Below are 16,606 nucleotides of genomic sequence, written 5' to 3'. Positions count from 1 at the left end.
TACCAGAACAAGTGCTAAAATCTAACATATTTAATAAGTCTTCTCAAGGTATATGTAGTACATGATATGATTAAAAAAATATAGAACAAAAAGGATAAATTGGAATATAATAAGGGAAGTAAGGGCTTTGATGAGCAGGTTGTGCTTGAAATGATTAAAATTGAGAATATGCTGCTAGACAAGGATAGTGTTCGTAGGACAACATCAGTGGCTTGAGGTATTTATACTTCGTGTTCAAAGATAATGAATAAGAACAAAACTTAAAATAGAACTAGCATGGTTGTTTGGAAAATTTGTTGCTAAGCAATTACAAAAACTAAACTTTAATACCGTTACTAAAATTTAAAAAAAAATTTGTCAATTTTTTTAATTAATAAACTCCCAGCTTGGTATTATTTGAGGGTATATATTTGCCACACTTTAAGTTCATGTGGGTTAATTATTAGATGTAAAATATATAAAACGTTGACTATTTTTGCAAAACTTAAATTTCCTTAAGGCAATAATGCTACTCTCTGCCCATATATAAAAACCACACACATAAACATCCACAACACTAGTACACTGGTGATTGAAGCCACACATTGTTAGAGTAAACAACATGTAAACCGGAAATCACGCACACTACAACAAATACTGGCAACAGCCACAATTATTTTTTTTGGAAATAGTCACGACTTGTCGTGGCTAAATATTTTAGGCTACAGCCACAACATTTAAAGCTACAGCCACGACATGTCGTGGCTAATTCTAATTTCACCTTTTTCATTCACGCAGTCAATTCTTGGCGCTTAATATTTGGGGATTTTTCAATATCATTTCTTATCTCTTCCTTTCTTTCTCACTCGAGCCTGTCTTTCTTTCTATCTTGTCCTCTCTCTCTCTCTCTCTCTCTCTCTCTCTTAAATCACCATAGCCACCACGATGACGACAACTTCGTCAAGTCACCGTAATGACCACCACCGCAACCACGCACCAGCATCGCGACCACGCAGCACCACCTTGACCTTGCACCACCACCTGACCAACACCACCATCATTAAACCCAAATCACCAGACCACCACCACCGTGAAAACCATCCAAATTAGTCCGACCACCGCTAAACACCACGACCGTCAAAAGCCCCAAATTTTGCAAAGCCCTGTAAATTTGACCACCCAAATAGAGGTATTCCGACCATCGCCGCTTCTCAGACGACCGCCGCTGCTTAGACCACCACCGCCAATCATTCAGGTCCTCTCTCTCTCTCTCTCTCTCTCTCTCTCTCTCTCTCTCTCTCTCTCTTCCTCTATCTTCCTCTATCGTCTCAGTCACACGTTCTCCGAAATCCGTCTCTCCCCCCGAGTCTGTCTATCTCCGTCTCTCCCTCTTAACCTCTGGTAAGTGTGTATGTGTGTGTGTTTTATTGTGTTGTGTCTCTAAGTGTGTGCTTGTGTGTGTGTGTAACTGTAAGATTGAAACTAAGGACAACAATGTAAACACGTCACTGTAGTTTTTGTTTCCTTACACCATAATTCATCAATGGTTAGCTTGATTGAAATACCATAAACTGGTACTTGATTGAATATAGGGCTGATTTTGTTACTCTTCTTTGTTATATATAGGGCTGTGTACAAAGGTTTTGCTTATTTCATACGTCTTCGGTTGTTTTTTGATGCACACAAGGTTTTTTGTGTGTGTGTGTGTGTGTGTGTGTTAAGATGACTTAAATTAGAATAATTAGAAGGATTATAGTGTACGTGAATGAAAAGACAATTTGCATAACCATCATACTTTCAATAGAATGTTTTTTCAAGTTTATAGGCCTTATAAAATGTGTAATGCAGTATTTCAAAGGCATTTTTTTTTTTTAAGTTTGTTATTAAATTTGTATTGGAGATGTTTGCCTTTAAGAATCGGTTTTGAATGTTCTTCCTCAAATGCTCTCTTCAGGTTATCATAATTCTTTGCTCGGAAAAATAGAGGCGACTAAAGAAGATAGGAAGAAAGGTGGTAAAGAAGGCAGGAAGAGGTTTTAAAAAATCTTTGGCGGAGGATAACCGCGACAATAGCCGCGACTTGTCGCGGCTAAATAACAGCCACGACAAGTCGTGGCTGTTGCTAAACAGCAACGGGGCAACAGCCACGACATTTGTCGTGGCTGTTGTCGCGGCTGATATGGCAACAGCCACGACTTTTGTCGCAGCTGTTTCCGGTTTTTATTGTAGTGGTAGCAAAACAGATCAAAAACGTAAACAAAGAAATAACTTCCTGCGCAAGCAATCGAGAGAGATTGAGCGCCAAGAACAGACGAAGAAAGAAAACGACGCAGAGGATTTTTCCTGGTTCGGATCAATGCGATCCTACTCCAGCTAGGGCACGAGAACTCAAACTCCACTATGCTTAGAAACAATTACACGCGAGAATCCACACAGAAACTGAATCTCAAAGAATAAACCCTGAGTCCGATCACAATCCGATCGTTCCTCAATACAACAATCACTCAAGTGTTTCCCTAAGAACTGAGATCCCAATCTCGTTCTTCTCTCTCTAGAAAACTCTCACAGGTGATTCTCTCTTATTCTCTCTCTGTTTATTTCTCGTGAATGTATCTGATAGCCATCCAAGTCTTCACCTTCTAGTACTTATAGCTCAGCACCAGATCCGAGACAGTTATTCCTAACTGCCTTGCTGACGTGGCTTCGACTTGAATCGTCCACGTGTGATGTGGCTTGACCATAGATCTCACAAATCTCCACCTTGGTCAATAACATCACTGTTGTATTGTTCTCTTGTTCCCGTGCCCTTTCTTGCTGATCTACTCCTTGATCAACTTCAGCAATTCAAGGGCTTCCTTGAACTTGCTGACTGGTACTGCCTTTGTGAAGATGTCCGCTGGGTTTATCTCAGTTGAGATCTTCTCGATGACGACCCGACCACTGTTTATCACATCCTTGATAAAATGTAGCCTCACATCAATGTGCTTTGTTCTCTCGTGAAAGACACTATTCTTGGATAAGTGTATAGCACTCTGTGAGTCACAATGCACAATAGTTTCACGATCACCCAGCCCTAACTCTTTCACAATGCCTTTTAGCCACATTGCCTCCTTGATAGCTTCTGTCAAGGCCATGTACTCAGCTTCTGTTGTTGACAAAGCTACTACATGTTGAAGAGATGCCTTCCAGCTCACGGTATTACCCCCAACTGTGAAAACATACCCTGAAAGTGATCTTCTTTTGTCCAGATCAGCTGCATAATCTGAATCAGAGTAGCCAACAACCTTGCTCACTTGATTCTCATCACCACTGAACACCATCTTCAAGTTGAGACTTCCCTTGATATACCTCACTAACCATTTAGCAGCTTGCCAGTGTTCTCTACTCGGTCTGCTCATGAATCTGCTAATTAGACTTACACCATGAGCAATGTCAGGCCTTGTGCTGATCATGCACGTACATACAACTCCCCACACAGTTCGAGTAGGGAATGTTCTTCATGTAGCTGTACTCTGTAGATTCTTCCCCTTCTTGAACTGACTTCAGTTTGAACTGAGCTCCAACAGGAGTTGTAACACTCTTTGAATCACTCAGACCAAACAAGTCAACTACCTTTCTGAGATATCCTTCTTGTGATAGAGTGAGCTTCCTCTGACTTCTGTTCCTCTTTATATCCATGCCCATAATTCTTGATGCTGGCCTTAGATCCTTCATCTCAAACTCAGACTTCAGTTGAGCCTTCATTTTCAGTAGCTCATCTTTATCTTTGCAGGCAATTAACATGTCATCTACATAGATCAGCAGATACATGTAGTTGCCACTTCTCAGCTTAGTAATATAGACACATGTATCATATTTACTCCTTGTGAATCCCTGATTCATCATAAACTCGTCAAATCTGAGATACCATTGTCTTGGGGATTGTTTGAGTCCATATAGAGACCTCTTCAGTAAGCAGACTTTAGATCCATTTGAGAAGCCCTCTGGTTGTTGCATAAACACCTCTTCATCTAGTGTCCCATGTAGAAAAGCTGTTTTTACATCCAGTTGCTCCAATTCAAGGTCTTGGATGGCTGTGGCTGAGAGCATGAGTATGATAGAAGTGTGTTTTACCACAGGTGAAAAGACCTCATGGTAATCAACACCCTCCACTTGAGAATACCCTTTTGCCACCAATCTAGCCTTATATATTGGCTTCTCAATTCCAGGAATACCAGGTTTCAGTTTGTAGACCCACTTGCAGCCTATGATTATTTTGTTTGTGGGTCTTTCCACGAAAGTCCAGGTCTGATTCTTCTTGAGAGACTCCATCTCTTCATTCATGGCCTTGAACCACATCTCCTTTTGATTGTTGTGTTGAGCTTCAGTGAAACTTTGAGGTTCTTTTTCAATTGTCTCTGCAATGTTGAGGGCAAAGGCAATGAGATCAGCTTCTGCAAATCTTGTAGGAGGTGTGATTCTTCTTCTGGTTCTATCTCTGGCTAGCAGATAATCACTGAGCTCTTCAGTGTCATTTTGGCATCTTTGGTCTTGAGCTTGAACTTGTTCATCTGTTTCCAAATTTTCCTGATCTTGAGCTTCCTCTGGAGGTTTAGCTCTACCTTGATCTTGAATACCTGGTAAATCTGGAATGACTTCTTGTACCTGTGGAGAGCTTTCATGTCTCTGATCAAGATGTGGGCTTGTTTGAGTTTCAGGGTTAGTGTTATAGAAAACAGTTTCATTAAAGACAACATCTCTACTGATAACAACTTTCTTGTCATCAACTAACCACACTCTAAAACCTTTGACACCATCAGGGTAACTTAGAAAGACACCTTTCTTAGCTCTAGGATTGAGCTTACCTTGACTTATATGAACATAGACAATGCAACCAAAGGGTCTAAGATGACTATACTCAGGTTTCTAACCAGACCACACTTCTTCAGGTACCTTAAAGTCTATGGAGGAGTTTGGAGACCTATTGATGAGATAACAGGCAGTGGCAGCAGCTTCAGCCCAAAAGGACTTTGGAAGGCCAGACTCAGATAACATGCACCTAACCTTATCTATAATGGTTCTATTGAATCTCTCAGCAACTCCATTCTGCTATGGGGTATAGGGACAGGTGTGTTTCCTGGATATACCCCATTTAGCACAGAAGCTGTCAAACTCAGAGTTGCAAAACTCTAACCCATTATCAGTCCTAAGGCGTTTCACTCTCCTATTTGTTTGGTTCTCAACTAGAGTCTTCCAGGTCACAAACTTCTCAAAAGATTCATCCTTTGTCCTAAGAAAGTATATCCAGACTTTCCTAGAACAATCATCAACAAAGGATATGAAATACTGACATTTTGATAAAGAAGTTGGTACCTGTGGAGAACCCCATAGGTTAGAGTGAATGTAATCAAGAGTCTCCTTAGACCTGTGAATTCCTTTCTGAAAGCTTTGCCTGTGAGTCTTGCCTAAAATGCAGCTTTCACAGAATTCCAATGCTGTCAGATTTGAGCTCTTGATTAACCCTTGCTTTGTCAATTCTTGAAGGCCTCTGATGCTCATATGTCCCAATGTTTTGTGCCAAAGGGCAGCATCTGATTGGTGCCTTGTGATTGACTCCACCTCTCCTGTTATGGTCTCTCCCTCAAGAACATACATACCATTTTCCAAGTTTCCTTTCAATGCTTGTAAGATGCCCTTGAAAATCTTGATGACTCCACCTTGAGCTTTGTATGAGTATCCTGCTTTATCAAGAAAACCAAGTGAGATTAAGTTCCGGCCTTTTGAGTTCAGGAATGCACCTCACTTCCTTCATGATTTTGATTGAGCCATCTGGTCTCTTGATTTTCACAGAACCAGCTCCATGGACATCACAGATGTGATTGTTTCCCATGAGCACTTTTCCATTGCTGGGTTGATAGTCAAAGAGCCATTCCCTCCTTGGAGTCATGTGGAAACTGCAACTCGAGTCTAAAATCCATTGATCTTTTGGATCATCATCAGAAACTGTCAGCACTTTTGCATAATCGAGTCCACTTGATACATTTGCTGACTCTTCTGATGTGGTTTTCTCTGGATTCTTCTTTATCTCTGGACATTGACACCTCCAATGACCTTCCTTGTTGCAGTTCCAGCAGACAGTCTTTGACTTGGACTTCGATCTTGATTTTGACTTCTTTCCCTTTCTCTTTTCTCAGTCCTCTCACGTTGAGTCCTTCAGCTCGAGCATTCTTGGGGTTGGCCTTGAGATCAAGCTCCTTAGAGTATGCTGCAGAAACAACCTCATCGAGAGTTAGTGTTTCTCTGCCATACTTGAGTGTATCACATAATTGTTCATAAGCTTTAAGAAGAGAATTGAGTAAGAAGATGGCTTGATCTTCGTCGTCAATCTTGACATCAAGTTCTCAAGATCGGAGATCCGAGCTTGGTGAACTCGTCCACATTTTCATCGATTGACTTCTGATCATTCATCATGAAGCTGTAGAACTTCTGCTTCAGATAGATCCTCGTGGGTAGAGTTTTCGTCATGTACAGTGACTCAAGCTTGAGCCACATTCCCACCGCCGATGCCTCTTTGACCACTTTTCTCAGGATTTGGTCACTGAGACTCAAAATGATCGCATTCTTGGCTTTCTTCATGATTTCTTGTTTTCGATCTGATGTCAGTGTTTGTGACATCTTGGATTCGCCTTTCAGAGCTTCGTCAAGCCCTAGGTTTCCGAGGTGCGCTTCCATCTTTATCTTCCATAAGATGAAATCATTCTTGCCATCAAACTTCTCGATATTGGACTTGGAGTTCGACATTGTTGAATCTTGATCAGGGATTCTTCAAGGTAAAATTCCAGGACCGTCGATGCGAAGAGAAAGCCTTAGATTTCTGAAACTAAGATGAGGAGGGAAGGCTCTGATAACAATTTGTTAGAGTAAACAACACGTAAACCAGAAATCACGCAGCAAAACAGATCAAAACGTAAACAAAGAAATAACTTCCTGCGCAAGCAATCGAGAGAGATTGAGCGCCAAGAGCAGACGAAGAAAGAAAACGACGCAGAGGATTTATCCTGGTTCGGAACAATGCGATCCTACTCCAGCTAGGGCACGAGAACTCAAACTCCACTATGCTCATAAACAATTACACGCGAGAATCCACACACAAAATGAATCTCAAAGAATAAACCCTGAGTCCGATCACAATCTGATCGTTCCTCAATGCAACAATCACTCAAGTGTTTCCCTAAGAACTGAGATCCCAATCTCGTTCTTCTCTCTCTAGAAAACTCTCACAGGTGATTCTCTCTTATTCTTTATCTGTTTGTTTCTCGTGAATGTATCTGATAGCCATCCAAGTCTTCACCTTCTAGTACTTATAGCTCAACACCAGATCCGAGACAGTTATTCCTAACTGCCTTGCTGACGTGGCTTCGACTTGAACCGTCCACGTGTGATGTGGCTTGACCATAGATCTCACACACACAAACAACCATAATCCAAACATAATCATCCACAACAACAATAGTGCATTGTGGTAATGGAAGCCACACAAACCTTAAATCAAACATAAACATCCACAACACTGTTACACTGGTGATTGAAGGCACACACAAACAACCATAATCCAAACATAATCATCCACAACTGTAGTACATTGTGGTAGTGGAAGCCACGCACAAACCATAAACATCCACAACACTATTATATTGGTAATGGAATAAGTAAAAATATACTATAGATCCAACGGTAGCTAGTAGGAATAAGTTTAAGTGCAAATTTCTTATACAATGAAAGCCCAATTTTCTCTTCCATGTCGATATCATGTTCCTTCATACCGTTAGGCAACTTCCAATCGAAGCAGGACAAGAGATTTGCCAGCGCAAGCTCAACCGTAGCCATTCCTATGAGAGTCCCGGGACAGCTTCTGCGGCCATATCCAAATGGCAAGATCTCGAAGGGGTTCCCTTTGTAGTCGACGGAATTTTTCGCAAACCTGTCTGGAAAGAATTCTTCTGGATTTTCCCAATATTTAGAGTCTCATCCCATCGCCCAAACATTTATTTGAATTAGTGATTTCGGGAGAATTTCATAGTCGAGGAGCTTGAATTGCGACATCGTTTCCCTCAGAATTGGGACAGGAGGGTGTAGCCTTAGAGTCTCATTAAGTACCATCTTGAGATATTGAAGTTGGTGAATATCGCTTTCACTCACTGCTAGTGTTCCTTTAGAAGCCATGTAGCTTCTAACTTTTGCTTTCTTCATCACTTTTGGGTTCCTAGCAAGCTCAGCCATTGCCCAAGTCAAGAAAACGGCACCAGTTTCTACTCCAGCTAATAATATATCCTAATTAATAAGACAAGTAGTTAAACAATTTCAATCGGTCAAATAATTATAGAAAATTTATAGAAAGTGTTTTTAAATAGTGTATTTTTTTTAAATAGGGGCTATTTTAAATCTTTTAAAAAATATTGTTTTTTTCAATTTGAGATTAATTTTCTTATAAACGAAATTATAAACAATAAAAAAAGTTATATAGTTCCCAAAACAATAAACAATTTTTCAAATTAAAGTATGTAAAAAAAATGATAATTTACAACTTGAAAAATACTATTTTCTACAAGAGAATTTCAAATTCTAAACCGCTTTTGTATTTGCTAGATTTATATTAATTAGGAAGTTCAAAGAGATTTAAAAAAAAAAAAAAACCTGTATTTATAACTATCAATTGGGTGGGCCACTCAGGTCGACCCTTTATTTTTGTTTTGGGTCGGCCCGTCACTCTTCTGAAAAAGTCCGGGTCCAACCAAGCCTGTTGAAAAGCCTATCCTGGGCTTCATGCTAACAGGCGTTCAAAAAAGCCCAACCCAGATCCGGCTCGGACACAATTTGAAATGACTTTTTTAAAATTTATATTTTTATATACACAATGTGTTTTCACGCTTGAATTAAAGATTATATATATATATATATATATATATATATATATATATATATATTAAAAATATAACTGTTCAAGAAAAGTTAATTTATTATTTTTGTAAAAGGGTCGGGTTTGTGCTTTTTTAGCCCCGGCCCGGTCCTCGATCCCGATGATCAAGGGTTTGGTCTAGAGTTAAGCCTAATTCTATTTCGTAGGCCCGGTCCGGCCTCCAATGAAGGAGTTTTGGTCGGGTCCAAGCGCAGAACTCCCTTGGGCTTCAAAGAAAGAGTTTTGATTGTATTGCTATTCTTAAGCACGGATGAAAATGATTATTCTAAAGAATAACTATTTGTGCATCTTAAATAGATGGAACCCCTCAATAATCAATATTATCTCTTCCCACCTCTTTTTGCTCTTTCAACTTCCTTTTAAAAAAAGAAAAATTATACGAGATAAGCCACTTCAAAAGTGGTAATTGCAATCTAGCCGACGTTTAAACAAACTTTCAAATATAGCCACAAGTGATGACGTGGCCTATATTAATCATGATGAAAATTACATCTTTGTCCATTTTAGAAAAATCAGCTAAAAAAAAGTTGCAGCCCACGTTTGGAATCATTTTTTACAGCCAACGTTTATTATTTTTGAGACTTTAATACACGTCTCTACTATTTGAATTTCTTTCCTTTTTTATAGTACACGTATTTTAACAACAAATTCTACCATTAAAGGACTAGATATGATTCTCTCTCTCTCTCTCTCTCTCTCTCTCTCTCTATCTCTCTCTCTCTCTCTCTCTCTCTCTTGAAAACAATGCGGCAATTCCAGAAGATTACGAAGCCCATGCTCGCCGCCGTCGAACAAGATTTTAGTTCCTTTATCTTCACCATCGGAGCCGCCCCAAGGAGCCGACCGGCGTCCTCCCTCCATGGCGACGTCCAGGCTGTCGCGTGTGCCGACTGGGACTCCAGCGGGCGTCGGATCTGGTGCGTGGGCACCGGAGTCGCGCGGGTCTGCAACGCCAGATGACGACCTCGCCGGAGCGTCTGCTGGGACTCCAGCCCGCGTCGGATCTGGTCCGCTGGCGTCGGGATTGCTCGGACCGACAGCGCCGGTGGGGGGCGAGGTCTTGGCGAGCGTCGAGGCGGGCTTGTGCGTGCTGGGACCGCTCGGATCTGGGGCGTCCGAACGCGCTAGCCGCGCGCCGGTGGGGGGCGAGGCCTTGGCGAGCGTCGAGGCTGGCTTGCGAGCACGGGGATTGGCCGGATCTGCAGCGTCGGGCGCCTCTCTCGCCTAAGAGGACCAGCTCGCCGGCGTTCATGGTGCTAGACGCTCCATTCTCCTTCGCGCGTCTGGTGGCTTAATTTCTGTTTATTTTGGTTTAATTTCTGTTTATTTATGTTAATTTCAGTAAATTTTTTAAATAGAAACGGAGCTGAATTGATCACAAGTCGAGCAACAAAAATGTCAGAGGTTGAGAGATTGATAATGGTGAAGATTTCATGGCCGGATGCAGTTGATTTTGGATGAATATTAATTCTGTTGAATATTTCTGTTTATTTTTGTAAATTTTTGTGTATATTCCTCCTCATCGTTTGAGGCTCAGACCCACCAAACTCAATCTCTCTCTACAACTTCCCCATATTCAAGTTTATGTGTAAATTTTCTGTTTATTTTGGTTTAATTTCTGTTTATTTATGTTAATTTTAGTAAAATTTTTAAATAGAAACGGAGCTGAATTGATCACAAGTCGAGCAACAAAAATGTCAAAGGTTGAGAGATTTGATAATGGTGAAGCTTTCATGGCCGGATGCAGTGATTTTGGAGATGTCGGTGTTTTTCGTGGGTCTCTTTGAAAGTGAAATGAAAAGTATGGAGAGAGAAAGATCTTTGAATATTAAATGATATCCTTTTTTAGATGGTTGTGAGATTGTACCCGATTGTGTAATCAAATGATAGGATTAAAAAATTCCCTTATAAAACTATTGCCTTTTAAACATATCTTTTGAATTTGGTCTTCTACAAACGTTGGCTACTACTTTTAAAAAGAAAGCATTATAATTACTTAGGGGTATTTCATTTATTTTGTACCCGTAAATTTCAAAAATTGGCTAGATTAAAAAATTAACCAAACGTTGGCTAGATCTCAAAAACCACGTTTCAATTTGGCTACGTGGCTAGTTTGCCCTTTAATTAATATACTAAATATCTTGAAGATGATCCTAATTCATTAACGACGAAACTTGAATTCAATGATCCATTAAGTCCCCGTAACAAGGATATTGGCCAAATAATCTCAATTGTGGTGGAGGAGAAGGCTCTATACTTCAGACAACAACCTACTTTTTTTTTAAGACCACCGATATTTGTGGTGCAAAAGTGAATTCACCATTCAAATAATGAAGAAGTCGTTTGCAAGCGGACCAATGATTTGTCGTTGGAGCTTGAAGGAACTTGTTGAGATTGTTCACCGCAAGGCAATCTCAGAATGAGTCATTATGAGGTGTTGGAAAGGCTCGACGGTCCTGCAATTAAAGCTGGCCATATGGAATCCGAGAAATGGGATCCCCTGGTCCCGTCCCATATTTTGCGGGAAATGGGACTCCGGAACCGTAAAAAAATGGTACCGGGAAATCCCGGAACCATTTTCCACGGTATCGGGAATTCCCGGTACCATATTTCGCGGTTCCGGGATTCCCACATTTCCCATATTTTTTTTTATTTTAATCATGAATACATTTAAAAATAAATAAAAATTCATATATTTTCAATTAAAAAAATACAATTTTAAAAATATGGTACTAAATGGTGCTAAACGGGGATCCCAATTCCGTCCAATTTCCCGGATGGTTCTGGGACAAAAGTTCCGGTACTACATTTCCTAATATGGTTTTTTCTCATTTCCCACATGGTACCAAAAATACGGGAAACGGAGTCCCGCGGGATCCCATATGGCCAGCTTTACCTGCAATAGAGCGAGGGATGTTCGAACAGCTCTGTGTCTCCTTTGTACAATAATTAATTGGTCCATTATGAAAGAAAGAAATAAATTCCTATTATTATAGTTTTTTTTTCATACTAACTTAAAAATGAAAAGGTATGTACTCTGTAGTGCCATATTTTGGACCTTTACTTTTCGTGGACCGGGCTTGAGCAGAAGCTGAGAGTGACCAAAAACCCATTTATGCAATGTATTTTAGGAATATAATGAAGCTGATGACTTTAAATAAATAAATAAATTATTATGAATAGAACTAATCTCAATATTTTGAAAAGAAATCTGCTCCATGTGACAAATCATATTCATATTTTATTTAGTTTAATGAATATATCTTTCATGTCAAATTTAAGATTATCATCAAAATCTAATGTTAGTTCCTACCTTCATTATAAATAGCCTTATTTATTTTAATTTAATTATTTTTTGTTGTTTAATTTCAACTTTTTATATTTCATTGATTTTACTATACTTTCAGCACAAATTGATTCTTATTCTATAAATTTTCATTCATGTTGTAATAGGTTTAAAATTAGATTATAAATACCTTTAGATGAAGTAAAAAAAAACTCTAAAAGTATGTCATATTTATCCTGACATTTATCATGACAAATGAAATATAATGAATACTTTAGATGATCAATTATCATCAATACACGACAAGCATCCCGGGGCATTTCGCTTGTAAAAGATAAATACATAAATTCTTAATTAGAAGAGTAAGACCCAATTCAATTGGCCCGTTAAAAAATTAATGAATTAATTCAGATAGGCTCAATCCAATTGGCTCATTAGATAATAAATAATTAATATCTAATTTAATTTTTTTTAATGTTGGGCCTAGCCCAAAACAATCTGAACCTATCCTTGCGTAGCTGGCAGGGAAGCGGGCCCGAAATAACCCAGTCGAGCCGCGACACTCCAAGGTGTGCTGTCGGCCATTTGTGTAATTGTCACACGGTGGGCCCAACTCCTCGTTTTTGTTCAACACGATGGACACACTGCCAATAGAAAGCCATAAGATATTTTACTCTTCAAATGCTACTTTTTTTTTGGTAATTTTAAAATAACGTCTCTCGTTAATAGTGGGCAATCTTTTGAGAATTCTTTCAACCGACCATATGATGCTTGATACTGAAAAAAACGTATTTACGGTTTCGTGATGTGACTTATTTTGGACCAATTTATTTACCAAATTAATGAAACCATTAAAGATGTAAATTAAAAGACAAAGAGTTGGTAATCCGGTTCGACAAATCGCACCTACAGTTGGAAGGATGTAATCCCACGGAAAAGAAAATTCATTATATGTAGAATAAGTACAACTTGTCCATTCTTAATGATCACCTTTCAGATGCTCTACTTCAAAACTACATCAATGAATTCCGATTCAGGCTCCCCTGAGACCGAGTCCCCTCACTTCCGCTATCAACCCCCCCCCCCCCCCCCCCCCCCCCCCCCCCCCCCCCCCCTATGAATTATAGAACGCTCTCTTAACAATCTTATAAATTCAAATTTTTCGACAACCAATTTAAATTTTACTGTTTAAAGGCTACTCCGTTTAAAAAATATTATGATATTTTTGCCTAATTTTTAGAATTCTTTCTACCGCATGATGTTTATCATACATTAAAATTATAATGTATCATATCCCATCGTATTACATCGTACGACATCGTATATTATCGTACGTTATAATTATAATGTACATTATAATTATAACGTACGATAATGTACGATGTCGTACGATGGTGTACGATAGGATGAGATACAATACATTATAATTTTAATGTACGATAAATTCATACAAATGAAATTACGTCATAATGTACGATAATATAAGATAGTGTACGATAATGTACGATAAAATTCATACTTTTTTTGGGCATTTTAAGTGGAAAAAAATCAAATATTCACATGAAACTTTGTTATTCTAGGTCATCATAGCTCGTCGGATTCTCTTGTTTCTCGTCCAATTTAGTTATATCTCGTTGGAATCGAGCGTGAAAGACCGAATGAGGGATTGAAAAGATAATGAGTGAAAGTGAAATAAGTTTATTTGTTTAAAAGGGTATTTGTGTCCGAAATTGGGATAAAAGTCATTTTTTAGATATTTTTAAAATATGAGATTTAATCTCGACATTTTGTAAATTTATAGGTCCATAAAATGAAATTTCTCTTTGAATAATGCGTATATATAACATAATTATATTAATTTTTTTAAGGTAATTTAGCAAAATAGCCAATTTAAACGTTGGGAATTGCTAAATAGCCAATATTTGGTAAATAACCAATTTTATATATTTACAAACGTGAATGTTAAGTAAATAGCCACTGCCATATTAAGCCACATCATCGTTTATGACTATTTACCTAATATTTATTAAGCATTGGTTATTTAACAGTATCAAACGTTTAAATTAGCTATTTTTTTAATTATTTGTTTTTTTTATTCAATGGATTGCAGTATAACTTCAACGTCTTCTTTAACAACTTTGCTGAAAATACGGTTATAGAGCGTATGATCAAGTTTCTTGTTCTTTTCCGGACTGAAATAATGTTATTGAAGTCTAATGAGTCATGATCAAGTTTCTTGCAAAAAAAAAAAAAAACAAACAAACAAACACACACACACACACACACATATATATATATATATATATATATATATATATATATAATATTTGATAAAGTAAAATAAAACATATTTGCAACTTCTATTTTAGTGTAATAATATTATAGAAGTTTCATAATCAAGTTTCTTGCTCTTATCCCAAACTAAATTGCGTAAACGTGGCCTAATAATGAGCTAGCGTGGTGCGATTAGTTTTGGATTTTCTTGCTCTAAATCATCGTTGCTATGTGAGTCACATTGCAATTATGTACGAACGCAAGAAAATCAACGTCTTATTTTGTACATTTAATCATAAAAAGGAAAGAAGAAAAAAGAGGACGCTTTTTATGATTACATATATATATATATATATTTTTTCAAAGCTACACTACGGTTAAACTTTATTTGTTATGAAGTTGCCGACATTTATCATATGCAGCTAAAATAGAACAAGCCAAATACTGTCACATATTAATTAGTTACAACTCGGGGAAATCATTTCAACATATTTCTACTTCAAACAAGTTAATCAAATATTGTATTTCATTTTTAGACGCATTCCGTACTCTGTATCATTCAATTTTTCAAATTAAAGCCGAGAAGAAAAGGTCAAGAAAACGACGGTCACTGGTGATCATGATAACATTTATTTTGTGGGATTTCGACAGACTTGCTTCGTATCTTTAAATGGTATTTTGTCTCATCTAATGTTTATTATCAAACTATTATCCAAATTTAATATTGAATAATATGCAAATGTTTCTTTGCTCGAAATCATGTTTTAATTGTGTTACGGGATAAATTAGTCAGACTCCGAGCAGGATAGTCGGACTACCGAGCAGCGAGAAGAATCCAGCACCGAGCTCAGGTTAAGTAAACCCAAGGGCCATCCATTGAAAAGGAACGAACCGTTCATAAGTTAAGAATGAAACCCACCGATCAGAACTTCGAAGAGAAGAGAAGAACGTGGGTCAAAGACTAGTCAAAATCAATAGAAAACATATTTCAAACTCTAAAACGCACACCTTGACGGTTCAGGAACCATACGAAGAGTATTAACCGTCCACCTCAGCGAGAGGCAGTTACCCAAAACCGTCCAGAACGTGGGATTGATCACCCCACGTTCCTCAGAATAACCGTCAAAGACACGACCACGAAGCTACACCAGACGAGTATAAATAGAAGACGCGGCACAGAACGAAGCACGGACTTTTTACACACTTTCTCTCACTTGAAATCTCTAGAAAATACTGCTCTCTTGTATTAGATTCGTCTGTATAAAGAGAAAGTCTTGCCTAAATCACCTCTGTACTCAGAGCCCTCGTACTCGGAGTCTGTGTATTTTCGTAAGATATTGTTGTACTAATTTTACAGGTCAACAAATTGTATCGTATTTTTTTTAGTTTTTAATAATTATTTTAAATTATTTTGTATTATAAAATGATATAATTACTGTTAAATTAAATTTTAAAATATTATTCCACATGTTTTTTTTTTCATCCAACAAGTACTTACGGCGCAGCTGTAATATAACACAAGTTTCGACATCCCGGGGGTTCCGGCCAGGATCCCTTAAATCGGAGGGAACCGGGATGGGAGTTGTAAAAACCGGTCCTGTGAACCAAACTCGATCGAATCCCGGTCGGATTGGACCGGCTCCCGTTTTTTGTTTAAAAGAGTTGGTCCTCATTCCGGGAAACCCTACTCTCCCGAGGAAGAAATTTTCGCTAACCCTCCCGACCGGATCCCGTTGCTGCTCGTCTTCGTTTACTCAAATCCCGACCAAATCCCGCGAATTCCTTCACTCCCGGTTTGCGTCCTGCCGGATCCCGCACAGCCGCCGCCGATTTTGTCCAGATCTCGGGGAACCCGAGAGGTATCATCCGAGCTTTTCATTTTTTAGGTTTTTTTTTCAATTTTTCTTATTAATTGATGATTATTGTGATGATATTGTTGAATTTTAATTAATTTCGAGATTAGTTGATTATTGTCATGATGAAATTGAATTAAAATGTTGATTACAATTAATTTGATGATTATTGGAATGGTTATGTTGATTTTGGTGATATGAATTGATGATTATTGTGATGATATTGTAGAATTTTGATTAATTTCGAGATTATTTGAT

At 38.3% G+C, this 16,606-nt stretch overlaps 1 pseudogene; it reads right to left on the bottom strand.

The window, feature by feature from the left end:
- Positions 1-7,647: 7,647 nt before the first annotated feature.
- LOC149403220 (cytochrome P450 71B24-like) lies at positions 7,648-9,437 on the bottom strand (annotated as a pseudogene).
- Positions 9,438-16,606: the final 7,169 nt, after the last annotated feature.

Source organism: Urtica dioica, chromosome 3, assembly GCF_054948205.1.
Source record: "Urtica dioica subsp. dioica isolate 48M chromosome 3, U.dioica_male_clone48M_v1_H2, whole genome shotgun sequence".
Classification (NCBI taxonomy): Eukaryota; Viridiplantae; Streptophyta; class Magnoliopsida; order Rosales; family Urticaceae; genus Urtica; species Urtica dioica.
This window is presented reverse-complemented; position numbering and strand designations above follow the sequence as displayed.